At 39.9% G+C, this 15,134-nt stretch overlaps 1 protein-coding gene across 1 annotated transcript in view; it reads right to left on the bottom strand.

Annotated features, from left to right (window-relative positions):
• LOC124596265 (dynein axonemal heavy chain 7) overlaps positions 1–15,134 on the bottom strand; it is a 1,038,560-nt gene that overhangs the window by 832,555 nt on the left and 190,871 nt on the right. The window lies entirely within an intron of this gene.

Raw genomic sequence — 15,134 nt, 5'->3', positions numbered from 1 at the left:
ACTATGAGCATTGGAATGGTTCGGAAATGGTATAGTCTATTTAAAGATGGCCTTAAAAATGTGCGCAATGAGAAACAAAGTTGGCAACTGTCTGTCATTATTGATGGCATGGTGTCGAAAGTCGACAAAAAAATTCTAAACGACAGATGCTACATGATTTCCTTTATCTGAAGTCTTTCCTCACAATTGAAGAAGTGTTCTGTATGAAACTGTGGCAAAATGCTTACAGTGTGTGCAGACTGGGTTCCAAAAATGATAACTGTGTTGCACAGAACCAATTGTATAGCCATGAAATGACTTTCCTCAAGAGGTATTGTATCAAAGGGAATAAAATTTCAAACCAAACTGCCAATGGTGACAAAATGTGGGTTGCACACATTACACTGGAATCAAAACAACAGTCCTTAGAATGGAAGCATTCAACCTTCCCCAAGAAACTGAAGTTCCAGCAAACAATTTCAGCCTGGAAAACCACGTTTACTGTTTTTTGGTATAGGCAGGCTGTTTTGTTTGTCGAGATTTTTATCTTGAGGTCAATGCAGACAAATATTGTGATATCTTAAAGAAACTGTGTCATGCTATCCAAAACAAAGGGCATGGTATGCTCAGTAGAGGGAGCCATCAACTGGGCTAAGATGTAACAGCTGCCAACGAGCTTTCTATCAACATAGCTCTACTGTCAAGCAACATGCATCCACTACTGCTGACTGGATCCACACACCGCTCACCTGACTGAGCTGCCAGTGCCTGTGGAAGACAATCCTGTACTTCTGAATGATAAATGTTTCATTGCGGATGAATAGATCATTGCACCTTGCTTGGGACCATCTTGGCCCCCATATCTGACATCAGGAGTGGCTGACACTGCTACATCAGGGGCCAGTGAGTGGCTGCCAGCGGTAGAGACATTTTCACTTGGTGCCACACTCAAACGTTTACAGCAGCAGCAGCTGGCATTATCTGCACAGCTCTGTTGTAAGATCAACAGCTACAGATAACAGTTCCTTATGATATGGTGCAGTGAGTGATGGATATTTGTTGGGCTTCTTTTTGTGTCTTTGGCTGTGTCCATGTTGAATGTAAGGACCTCAAAAGCATATAAAAGTGTTGATTCTTAGGCTGCAATAACCTGCAGGTTTGTCTTTGTTTTGTGGTAGTACTACGGAAATTTACCCGAGCAAGTGAAATGCCTGTATTGCAGTTTATCCAGGCATGACTTGTCATGTGTTCATGCCATGCCAGTCACATTCAGGACATGTTGAAGGCTTGGTCAGAAGACACAACACAGAACAGAGTAGCACTGGACCATGACAGTGCAAAGATTGGGTACTGTTTGTTCTTTTTTATTTATTAGATGTACCGTTTCTGTATTTTTATTGTATAACAGCAGATGAGGTTTACACAAATGTCATAAACACAGGCAGCAACTGTGATCGAAATGGTGGAAGCCCTGAAGGGACAAATAGCCAAATTCTTAGAGACTGTAGCAGGAAAATGAGGCATTAGAGAAATAGGAAGCTCCTGGAGGGCAAGTACTGTCTGATTTGGGAGAGAACAAAACTGTGTTAAGAGTACCTGCCCCACCATCTGTTGATCACACAGCAGCTAACTTTACACCGCCATTTTCAGGAAATGCAACTGAGGATGTATCTACTTCTGAGCAGCAATCTGAGCAGCCGTCTTCAGTTGTTTGCAGATGATGCTGTTGTTTATCGACTAATAAAGTCATCAGAGGATCAAAACAAACTGCAAAACGATTTAGAAAAGATATCTGAATGGTGTCAAAATTAGCAGTTGACCCCGAATAACGAAAAGTGTGAGGTCATCCACATGAGTGATAAAAGGAACGCGTTAAACTTCGGTTACATGATAAATCAGTCTAATCCAAAAGCCGTAAATTCAATTAAATATCTAGGTATTACAATTATGAACAATTTAAATTGGAAGGAACACACAGAAAATGTTGTGGGGAAGGCTAACCAAAGACTGCGTTTTATTGGCAGGACACTTAGAAAATGTAACAGACCTACTAAGGAGACTGCCTACACTACAATTGTCCATCCTCTTTTATAATACTGCTGCGCGGTGTGGGATCATTACCTGATAGGACTGACGGAGTACATCAAAAAAGTTCAAAGAAAGGCAGCACGTTTTGTATTAGCGCGAAATATGGGAGAGAGTGGCACTGAAATGTTCCGGAATTTAAGACTGGACGTCATTAAAAGAAAGGCCTTTTTCGTTGCGACGGAATCTTCTCACAAAATTCCAATCACCAACTTTCTCCTCCGAATGTGAAAATATTTTGTTGACACCAACCTACACAGGGAGAAACGATCATCACGATAAAATAAGGGAAATCAGATTTTGTACAGAAAGATATAGGTGTTCACTGTTTCCGCGCGCTATATGAAATTAGAATAATGGAGAATTGTGCAGGTGGTTCGATGAACCCTCTGCCAGGCACTTAAATGTGATTTGCAGAGTATCCATGTAGATGTAGATGTAGATGTACTTTATTACTGATATGAAATCTGCTGACAAATTGGAAAAACTGTCAGAAGAAGTAGCCTTGAATGTGGCTAAACTGTGGTTAATAGGCAACATGAAAATGTACATTATGTATCACAAGACTCCGTGTAAGGCCTCAACATTTAATAATCTGGCTGATGGTCTTCACCGGCACTATCATAAGCAAAACAGTGCAAGGCTGTTCAGGATGGAACACAATGGACACAGTGAATCAGAATGCATCCACCACTTTTCAAAGATTATTTGATGGATTACTCAGAGGACTGAAGCTGAGGCAATGTATGGTGTATCTTGATGACATTGTAGTCTTCACAAAGAACATGAAGAAGCTTATACAATGGTTGGAGGAAGTGTTCAAGACTGATGACAGTGTGGCTAACACTCAGCATTGATAAGTGTAATTTTGTAGCAACAAGGGTAAATTATCTTGGGCACGTAATAAGTCAGGAATAAGCGAGTACCCATGCATGCTTAATCTTAGAAGCTCGGAGCTTCTCGCCGCTGTTAACAATTAAACTATTGCAATCTTTTGTAGGTCTCTGTAATTATTACTATAAATTTGTAAAGAACTTTGCTGAAATTGCCAAACCTTTGAATTGTTTGTTATGAAAGGAGAAAAATTTGAATGGTCTACTGAACGTCAAACACTATTCAATACTTTGAAACAAATGTTGACATCAGGCCCAGTTTTGATATTTCCAAACTTTGAAAATTAATTCATTCTGTCTTGTGATGCAAGCAATAAAGTGCTTAGTCAGAATATAAGTAACAGAGAATATCCTGTAGCACACATGTCCCAACAGCTGAACAAAGCAGAGGAAAATTATTTCATGACTCAGAAGGAAATGTTGGCAGTTATCTATGGTATCTCTTACTTTTGCTATTATTCATATGGCCAAAAGTTCAAAGCAGTGAGGGATCATTCCATATTAAAATGGTTATGAGGATTAATGGATTCTTCCAGCAGATTGATAAGGTGGGTCTTGTGATCGAGCAAATTTGATTACAAAGTAGTTCACAAGCCACAAAAAGAGGCATATCAAAACAGATTGTATGCCAAAATTGCTGCTCTGCAAGCACTGGGCAGAAGCATTGTTGAGTGGTAAAAGGCCCAGTCAGGTGACGTAGATGGTCAAATATTCAAGTAGCAATGACAGTTCATCAACTATGATGGGTTATTATGCAGGATGATGAAGTTTTGAAACAAGTACATGTCCAGGTGTTGTCAGGCCACAGTGGACGAAACACAACTGTTAGATGCGCTTTCGAGAAATTGTGGTGGAGGACAACAAAAGGAGATGTCGATCAATATATCAGGAACAGTGTACTATGTATGCAATGGGCTCATCTCAGCCACTAACCGATTCCATTACAAAGACTACCAGTTATCTCAACTGTTTCAATTGCTGGGAATGGATATTTTAGGTCCTCTTAATAGGACACCAACAGCAAATATATACACATTGACCATAATAGACCTTTTCTCATGATATATCATGATGATTGCACTCCCTGTCAAATACGCAAGTACAGTTGCCCAAACAATGGTGAACAATTGGTTTCACACATTTGGTGTCCTACATACCATAATCACAGATTAGGGCACTAATTTTATGTAATACCTGATGAAGCAATTGTGTACTCTTTTCCACATCTGCAAGTTGTGGACAAGCCCCTTCCATCCTCAAGCCGATGAGAGAACAGGATGAGTTCACTGTACAATTTTGATGATATTGAGCTATGATCTTAATACAGGGTGTATACACAGACAAGAAAAAAAAGTCCAGGAGTGTTCCTGGATCTCCCAGTTAAAAAAGCACTTTTTCCCACATGAAAATACACTTTTTCCAATGTGAAAATGCACTTTTTCCATGATAATTGACAATGTACTTCCCATCTGAGCTGTAAAAACATCAATCCTTTGAATGGTAAAGGTTTTGTACACCAGCAAGAACTTCCTGGCGCTTCACAAAACGAAACTTGGCAAGGAGAGGGGGAAAAAAAGGTGTTTTGGAAAGATCCTTGATGTGCAGCAACATGTACACTGCATATTTTCATATTACGAAAGTATAAACTTGAATTCCACCGAATACAGCACGTTAGTTTCTGAAGCATTGAAACAGAGATTGCAATGCGCTATTGTAAGCCAAAATTCGAATTCCACCAAACACGGTACGTTAGTTTCCGAAGCACTGAAACAGAGATTGCAATGCGCTATTGTAGGCCAATCATAGCTCATATCATGTGATCTCATCAGCCAATCACAGCTGACATTCAGAGCATAGGACACATGATGTAGTAAGCTAACAGCAGTATCACTGTTAAGTAGTGTGAACACAAAAATAGGAAAAGTTAATGCTTTAAGTTAATGTACATAATATAGCTACAAGAAAAGCTAAGTTTTCACATATAATACTGGTCTTGAAGATTAATAAGCTACAAGAAAAGACAAGCTTTCACAAGTAACATTGGTACTTTTAGTGTGTGTTGCACTTTAAGATACATCACACAAATGTACCAATAAAATTTTAAACAATGACATTGATGTCTGGTCTTCTGAGATCAAAATTATTCTAAGTGCTTCATCCTGAAAGTTTTAAGTCTTAAATGATAGTGAAATGCTCTGTGACTTCAGAAATTCATTGCACACTGTCACACATAACATAGTTCATCTTGCATAAAAGAAAATTTCTTCTGAAAATAACGCTTTTTGAAGAACCATTCGCAATATTTTCCCACGACCTCTAAGACATGAGTTCATTTCAGCAGCTGCCAGAGAGCACCAGAAAATAGACATTACAGCATGTGGGCAGCTATGATGATGTAGGAAGCACACATATTTGTACACATGTAGCATTAAGAGATCTTACATGACATTATAAAAGAAAGAGGACTTCAGAGGATACTCCAAGAGCATAGGAATTTCGTAAACCATACTAAAGTGCATAATTCGGCTTAAAGGAGAGATTCATATGTCCAGATTCACAATGAAGTAGGCCACAACATATTAAGCTTTTCAGTGTGCTTTTCAGGATGCAAATTTTCTTGGAGTACCAGTACTGTATTGTCTCATGTTTGATTCTTTGTTATGGCATAATGCCATAGGTGCCAGAAGATGAACATGTGCACTTGAAATTCAGTGAACAGTTGAAGCTAGTCAACAGTGTTGCATGAAACACTTTGTTTCTTATAAATTGACTTCATTTGCAGAAAAGAGTACTAAAAGTTAAATTTATTTAGCAAACCAACAAAAATAACTTCAGTGTTGTGCAAGACAATTAATGCTTGACTGCCGAAAATGTGGAAATAAAATCAAATCAGAAAACTGAAACTAACAACAGCCTTCCATAATTATGTGAATGTATTTTAATTCACTTGATAGCTCCCACCCACAGAAATCCATTTTGTTTTCATTTGACATGTGAACTGTGAAAGAAGAAGAAACAGCACATCAGGAAACAGCAAAATCACTAAACGTACACACAGGGCATTGTCCCCTCCCCATTAAAACCCATGCCAGAAAAATTTTTCTGTGTAGCATGACTGCTTCTTGCTACTGCTGCAGCCACACTTCAAGTAGCCAGAAGTGGGAGAAGGCACTGTACACACGCAGCTCAACTGCGAATGCATATGACCCCAATGGCAACTGCTCAAAATGAACTTAATGTAAACAGTTGTGACATCACACTCATCAGAAGCAATTTGCTCTTATGAAGTATTCCATAGTCTTTATCGTAAGGTCTTTGACACATTTTGCTGTTTATCAGTTTTTACCAGTCAAAATTAAAAACTTAACCAAACACTAAAATGATGAAAATTTGTGGAATTCTAGAAAATTCGTTTTTCCTGGATAAAAAAATTCCCGGGTTTTTCCCAGATTTCCCAGTTCTCCTGGAGTGTATACACCCTGTAATAGTAATCATGAAAACTGGGGTGTGTTCCTTAGTTGTGTGGCCAAGGCATACAATTCCACAAGCCACATGCCGTTCACCATACGAGATAATACATAGGGGACAAATGCTTTCGCCTTTCCAAGTGATTAAACTAAAACTTGGAACTGATGCTGTGAAAAAATTTGCAAAATGGTTGCAAAATGTTTGACAACAAGAGAAATGAGCAAAATCAACAGCTTTAAAGCACCAGGAGCAGATAGGACAAAGTGTGAAGAAATTGTCACAATATAGGGTTGGCCAGTGGATACTGGTGACAAACCCACACACACCTAAGGGTAAAACACAGAAATTCATGACTTGATACTACAGATTGTACCAAATCATGGAAATGACATCACCTGTCAACATTAAGATATAGAGGACAAAATGCTTGGATTATTCATGTGGGGCAAATTAAGTTATTCAAGAGACCTGTGGATTCCTTGTCATAAGTACCATCACCATCTCCAGTGAGGAATATGAAATCTAGGATGCGAAAGACGACTCGCAAGTGAAGTATGTCTGAAACGTATTATGCACTTCAACAACATTGATAGCATTTCAGACTACTGTTTTGTTATATTTCACTGTGTTTCTTTTATCTAGGATAAATAGGGGTTTTATGACTTCTTGTTGTTGTTCTATTCACAGCATGTTTGGGATGTTTATTTACTTTTCATTCTTAGTTCACAACTTCTGTTCACGAATAGACTCAATATTACTTCTGTATATGAGGGTTCTATAGTTTTGTCCAGTTAACCTCATCTTTTGCTGGAGGGAGAAGTAATGATAACGGTTCCTTTCCGCAGGTGGCAAAATGCAAAATGGATCCTGGAGGAATGAAGTGGGAAGCTGCAAAGAAATGGGTACAGGTACAAACTAAGGAATTACAGAGCAAAGAGAAGCTAGACCCTGATATTGCTTGAAGACTTACGGGGATGTCAGATGAATAGCATTATGATCCACCTGAGTACAATGATACAAATTGGCATATGAATATGCAAAGTAAAGGTCATCCTCAGACAAGCTGAAGTGAGTGAATGTTAAATGGAAGTGTTAATGCTGCAGCCACATTTCCAGAGAGCAGGCACACATTGGGTCTACTCATTTATTATTATTTCTTTCCTTTCTCAGACATTATGTCTGGTTAAAAATGGAAAGTGACGCAGACCTTGATCAAGCGTGACTTCCTTTTAACTGTACGGTATATGTTACATTGCATTTAGGAACTTTTGGGTAATTGAACATATATAAATAATTACAGATTTCTGTAGTTGTATATATAAGTTTGGATGTAGCTGTATTGCGTTGATGTACTGGTGAATATTGTGTGGTATGACTCCTGTAGTTCATAGTATAATTGGTATAATGTCAACTTTATCCTGATGCCACATGTCCTTGACTTCCTCAGCCAGTTGGATGTATTTTTCAATTTTTTCTCCTGTTTTCTTTTGTATATTTGTTGTATTGGGTATGGATATTTAGATTAGCTGTGTTAATTTCTTCTTTTTATTGGTGAGTATGATGTCAGGTTTGTTATGTGGTGTTGTTTTATCTGTTCTAATGGTTCTGTTCCAGTATAATTTGTTTTCATCATTCTCCAGTACACTTTGTGGTGCATACTTGTATGTGGGAATGTGTTGTTTTATTAGTTTATGTTGTAAGGCAAGCTGTTGATGTATTATTTTTGCTACATTGCCATGTCTTCTGAGGTATTCTGTATTTGCTAGTATTGTACATCCGCTTGTTATGTGATCTACTGTTTCTATTTGTTGTTTGCAAAGTCTGCGTTTATCTGTTGTGATATTGGGATCTTTAATAATATGCTTGCTGTAATATCTGGTGTTTATTGTTTGATCCTGTATTGCAATCATGAATCCTTCCGTCTCACTATATATATTATTATTGCCAGAAATGGTAAATGTAAATTCTTACAATCATGGAAAACCAAAGGGCATGGCTAGAATGGAATTACAGAACAATGTAGTATTAATAAATAGTATGGCTTGTGACATAGCAAACATGACATTTCATTTACCATCTACCAGGTATAGTCCTGGTACAAACACACCTAAGTAAACACAACCTACATTGTACTGACCTGAGAAGCTGCTAGAAATGGTGCCTATCCAAAACTTTTAACCTTCCTGAATAATACTCTAAACCCATGCGTCCTACGTAGTAAAACAGAAAGAGGGAAATACAGCAGAGTGAATGCTCTGGCACATATAGGAATATCATGATAGGCAACATCATAGTATCACATCTGTAAGTGTGACATCATCAGTGTTGTAATAGTTCTGATTGTGATTTGTGTAATCTAGGGGAAGTCAATACATTAGTCAGATTAGCTGTGCAACAGATATCCATTGGTTGGTTCACAAATAAAGTTAAGAAAAAGTAAGAGAGTATGTGTAAGATGTTAGATAAATTTGTAATTAAATATAATTTGTATCAGTGAGTAAGAAATAGCTTCAATAAAGATCAAGGTACAATAAAGATCAAACTCGATGAGTTTGGACATAGAATATAAGAAATGAAGCTCAATCCATGATATCAAGTGATTCAGTTCAGTGAGTGTAGAAGAAAAATTAAATTATTTTTAAATGTTACTGTAAAATGTGGATGATAAGACCATTACAGAGATACTCTAAGTAGAAATATTTGAAGTGAATTTTTTGAAAGGAAGGAAAAGTATTTCACCCAGGAATAGTCTTGCAAGCTAACATTTGTTACATCTACACAATTACTCTGCAATTCACAGTTAAGTGCCTGGCAGAGGGTTTATCAAACCATCTTCAAGCTCTTTCTCTACCATTTCACTTATCAATGTCACAGAGGAAAAAGGAGCACTTGAATTTTTCTATGTGAGTTCTGATTTCTCTTATTTTATCACAATTATCATTCATTCCTAAGTAGTTGGGTGTCAATAGAATATTTTCGCAATCAGATGAGAAAGTTAATGATTTAAATCTCCGTCTTTGGTTTGCTTTACCCATAAAATTATCTATGAGACTGTTCCCGCAATGTTTTTGAGTATCAAGAGCAGTGCAAGAAGTATTGAGCACCACAGAGATACTGCACACCAAACTGGTATCACTAGTCACCAATGAGATGCTAGGAAGAAGCTGTGCCTCTTGTAGTTCTGAAGCATCACCACAATGTCTCTGTCCTGAAATATGTCACCAGAGGCCAGGAAGGCAGTTCTGTTTGAGGTCAGATCCTGCCCACTTCTAGGAAGTTCCTATCAGAGTAATGCTGTTGTGCATCCAAGTTGCTGTGACACAGTTTGTGACAACCATCGGGGAGTGAAGAGACTTCCAACTCCTGTGAACTGTGCTTATGTGCCAACACTATTCGAACAGTGTCAACAAGTGTCTATGATTTGTGTTTTCTAGTGACTGTAGTGAAGCCACAGTATGGCCGTTCTGAACTTCTATAATTCACCACTCAGTAATTGTGGCTCAATTAGTGAGTTCTGATCAACAAATCTTCATGTGCAGTCTCATACCTACAGCTGAGTCTAGGAAGCAAAATGTAAGTTTTGTTGTAATTAATAAAATACAAATTATTCAGAGAGTTCTAATTAGCTGAATTATTACTTGATACCTCAGTGTCCAAGAGGTCAGACACAACAAGTAAAATGACACCAAGGATAGAGCTTGAAATTAGGTCATTGCAGCATATTGTGTAACAAACTCTCTCTTGCAGCAGTGCTATTTTTCTGTTTGTGTGTGTTGTTATGAGGGTTAGAACTTAAATAGTGGCAACTATTTATTCACAACTGATACATAAGAGTGACATGTTTCCACCTGTCACTGTCCTTCAAAGTAGTCACCAGCATTGTGTAGAACCCTTTGCCAGCGATGTGGAAGGCACAGTATACCATTAGCAGGGCATGCTCTGTCAATAGTGCAAATGGAGAGGCCTACTGCATGTCGAATTTCTGCAACAGTTCTGAAGTAAATGCCACGAAATGGTTCCTTCAGCTTCAAAATCAAATCAAAGTCACAAGGACTTTAGTCTGGGGAGTATGGTGGATGGTACAGTACTTCTCAGTCCCATCGACCAAACAGAGCAGCCACAGCTTGCGCTGTATGCACCAACACATTGTCGAGCAAAATGATGGGTGGGTTGCACAGAAAGTGTCACCACTTCTTTTGCAAAGCTGGTCACAGGTGAAGCTCCAAAAATGAACAGCAATGCTGTGCATTGACTGTCTGTCATGGAGGAACATAATGGGTTATGATAACACCATCACAGTCATACACGAGACTCACCATAACTTTCACCATACTGGGGCTCTGACACTCTTTCAACTTTCACGGCAACCCATAATGACGCCATTCGTTGGATTGGCGTTTCAGTTTTGGCTCATACAATGAGGCCTGTGTCTCATCCAGTGTTATGATATGGCGTAAGAAAGCCTCTCCTTTGCGCTCATAGAGCTCCAACTCGTCATAATGCTCCATTTCTGCATGTCCGTCAAGTCATGCGGAACCCATTGTGATGCAATTTTTCAGGTGCCCAAGCGTTCCTTCAGGATGCAAAACACTGTCGGATGCATTAATCTGGTTTCGTGAGAGAGCTCACGAATTGTATAGAGTCAATCACTGTCCACTATCGCGGCAACAGCATGCAGTTCTTCTTCAGAGACGCTAGGACAGCCTGCCCAATGCATGCCTGCCACAGTTTGCCGACCTTCGTTTAAGACCTTTACCCAACGTACCACTATTCTGTATGGCAATGCATGATGACACTGTCATGCATATGACCTCTGGCACATTCAATCTTGATCTAGCTCCATTGTTCCTGTTTCAAAAACATAGTGACACTGTTACATAAGACCACTCGCTCACAAGTGACAGTGTTTCCCTCAATTGTACGCACACCGGTGACATGGGACGGGCGAGTCCATTTGCTCGGTGGTAAGGTATGTATGTCAACAACGTGTGCTATCAGTGACAAAAGTAGATTCCATTGCATAGTGTCTCCACAGCACTGTTGCCACTATTTATGTTCCAACCAATGTATACTGACTGTTCATGATGTCCCTTCTGGATGTGTCTTTAATGCAAGGTATAAAATTGCGGGGACAAAGGACTGGACATCTATTACAGGCACTGCAAGAAATTACAGCAGCATGATGACTGCCACCCCAGCCTGTTCAATTGGAAACAACTCAACAAACAGTTCAAGCACCTAAATTCAGAGAGTTTATGAGGCAAAGTGAAGACTAGGCTGATATGTTGCACATCTGATGGCTTATTTCAGCACCTACAGCATAACAGGTAACCAACATATTTACCATTTTCTCTCCATTGTAAACTTGGATGTATTCTGGTTGGCAACAAAACTGTTTTCAGATCACCAACCTCATGAGGTCCCCTATGACGAGTTAGATGCTAAATTGTCAAATCATTTTAAATCACAAGTGCATGTAGCAACTGCTTATTACAAGTTTTTCAGATTAAAACAGCAGCCAGGACAATCCTTCAAACAATGGGTATCAACACTTCATGGCCTTACTAGGCAACGTCACTTTCAGTGTACATGAGGGTTAAGTTACAGTGATGTTATGATGAGCAACATGGGTACTCAGAACAAGTCTGATACCCGTATTCATGCTCCCATAACAAAACATCCAAACTCTGACCTCAGTACAGTATTGTCAAATACTGAGTCACAGGACTTGATTTTCAATTAACTGCAGCACAGCCTTCACAATCACAGAAGTCTTGTCTTCACTTTCGAATACAAGATAGGACAAAGTGCCCATGCTGCAAGGTCAAGGATTTCCCATGTGGCAAACAAGGCCGCATACAGTTGGTATGCTTAAGTACAGATGGTGTTAGGCAGCTTTCAAATTCCAAGTCAGACAGTGATTCTAATGATGCCTATATTGTGTCTGCTGCACAGCAGTCCACCGATCCTGTTGTTATTTTGCCAGATTCCCAGGATACAAACTCTGAACTTATCAATCACCAATCCAATATGTTGTACATTCAGTAGTGTGTGTTCAACAAGTATCTTAATTTCCAGTTAGATACTGGTGCTACTGTTCAACTACACTATGTATGAATGGTTAGGCAGTGCACAGCTTCAGCAATCACATAGCTCAATCACTTAACCCATTGTCAGCATACAATGAACAACCTATTCCAGGGCTTTGCAGTGCGCAGTACCACGGTACTACTAAAACAGTGTTATTTTGTGTGTTGTACTCCTGCAAGTCTAGTTTTGGCATAGATAGTTTTGACCTTTTTGGTCTGTCAGTTCATAGAAAGGTGTTACAAATTAATCCATCTGTTTTTCTGGCCAATATTAATGCATTATCTGACAAGTGCAATTCTGTTCTATGGTAGTTTAGACAAGACAAAAGGGTTCAAGGCCCACTTGTCAGTGAAAGACAATATGCAGCCCAAGTTTTTTTGTGCTCATACTGACCCTTACGCATTAGGGGACCGGGCCACCACAGAGTTGCCATGGTTGCAGGACAGTGATGTCATCAAACCAGTGTCAGCCAGCCAATGGGGATCACCCTGGCAGTCCTAGCTAAACAGTCAAGCAGGTGGAGACTCTGCAGATTTCAAATCCACTGTCAACCAATAAAATGTTGTTGATTCTCTTCCACTGCCCCACTCTAACAACAGGATAGACAAATTACGTCATGGTTATTTCTTTTCAAAAATTGATCTCCTGGAGGCCTACTTGCAACTGCCTTTAGATGAAGAGTCAAAGAAGATTTTTGTGATCAACACACACAAGCAATGATGCCAGTTTCTGCAACTTCCATTCAGAAGCACTTCTGCCCCAGCTACTTTCCAAAGGTACCTTGACCAATTGACGATGCAAGTATCTTCTTGTCCTAACTGTTTAGATGCTATAGCAGTCTCTAGTTGTATGCTTGTAGAACACTTATAAAATTTAGAGGCATTGTTTCAGATGTTGTCCACAGCGAGACTGACATTGAACCATTCTAAGTGTTCCTTCTTTTTCACTGAAATTAAGTATCTGGGCCACGTGATTAATGCGCACGGCATCCATCCATCACAGTCACACTTAGTGGCCATTCCTGATTTACCTGTGCCAACCAATGTATCAGAATTTCAAGCTGTAATGGGAAAGCTAACCTATTACATCCATTTTACCCCAAATGCCACTCAGATGACGGCAACTCTAAGTCGGTTGCATCACAAGGGTATTTCATTCATATGGTCAGCTGAATGTCAGTCCATTTTCCAGCAGCTGATAGATGTATACTAAGTGATCAGTGTTTGCTCACTTTGATCCCAGCAAACCTGTCATTCTTGCATGAGATGCCTTATTTACAGCAGTGGTGCAATGTTGTCACACCGAGTGGGCTCCAATGACAGGCCAACTGTGTTTGTGTCAAAGACATTAATCAAGGCCCAATGCAACTACAGCCAACTTGAAAAGAAGGTGTTGGCTATCCTTTATGAGGTCACACACTTCCATCAGTACCTACACAGCCAACACTTATTTCTAGTTACAGAACAGAGACCACTGATGGCTCTGTTCAGGTCCTCCCAGCTCATATAGTGCAGAAGATGCAAAGGTGGGCCCTTCTCTTGTCCAATTATCGGTACAATTTGGCATTTCAGCCCACTGTCAAAGACTCCAACAGTGACCTCCTTTCAAGGCTTCCTTTTAGCTCCAATATTGCATTTGACCCCTCTGAGGACTCCTGTCATCACATGATTCAGAAGAAATCTGGCTTTTGGAAGATTTTCTGGTCACCTTTCACTGTGTGGTGCCTGGCACTGCAGATGGTGCTCAAGTTCCTTTGTTGTGGGTGGCTGCAGAGTCTGAAGGAGATCCACCACCCGGTGGTTCACTGCTACTTTGCTCATTAGTGTGCCATCTCTGCATAGATGAGTGTTCTCTTGATTCACACCAAAAAAGGCAATGCAAGTGTCATGGCCCCTCAGTAGGAAGTTCTTCGGTTCTTGCACTAACAACATTGGGATACTGCACACACAAAGCAGTTGGAGAAGTGCCTTTGTACTTGACCAGGAATGGCTGCACAAACAGAGGCCATGTGTGCAGAGTATCAATCTGGTCCCCCATCAACAGTACTTTGAGTGCCCACATTCTGATGGACTTTGGCAATGCCTGCTTATAGATTCTGTTGAGCTATTGGTTGTCAGTACATGTAACAAGTGCCCCTTCATCATTCTGAAATCTTTTACATCAGTCAGCACAGTATCATCTCTTACGTCGATCTTCTGCACTGAATGCTAACCTGAGATGATAGTGTCAGATAATAAGTCACAGTTCACCAGCAGAGCTCCTGCATGATTGATGCCACAGGACTCTGCTCCATTTGCTATGTCTGCTGCAGAGACCTTATGACCCTCCTTCTGAGTTACAATTTCAGCCTTGATGAGCAGCGATCTTTCATGTGTTTACATCATCCACAGTCTGACAGGGTTGAAGAGGCAGCATCAGACCCAGCTTCAGCCAATCCACTTGGGAGATTCTGCCACTCCCTTTCCGTTCACAGATTCAGCATACAGCCAGGACATGCAGCAGCCAATGTCACAGTTGCAGTCATTGCTTCTGGCAGCACTGTTATCTCTACAGTGGGAGACGCCCATGGACGTTGATCTTGTGCTGCCACCAACATCACAGTCATGCTGGCAGCCCATG

This window comes from Schistocerca americana, chromosome 2 (assembly GCF_021461395.2).
Source record: "Schistocerca americana isolate TAMUIC-IGC-003095 chromosome 2, iqSchAmer2.1, whole genome shotgun sequence".
Taxonomy (NCBI): Eukaryota; Metazoa; Arthropoda; class Insecta; order Orthoptera; family Acrididae; genus Schistocerca; species Schistocerca americana.
The sequence above is the reverse complement of the archived record's forward strand: the minus strand, read 5'-3'. Positions and strand labels throughout refer to the sequence as shown.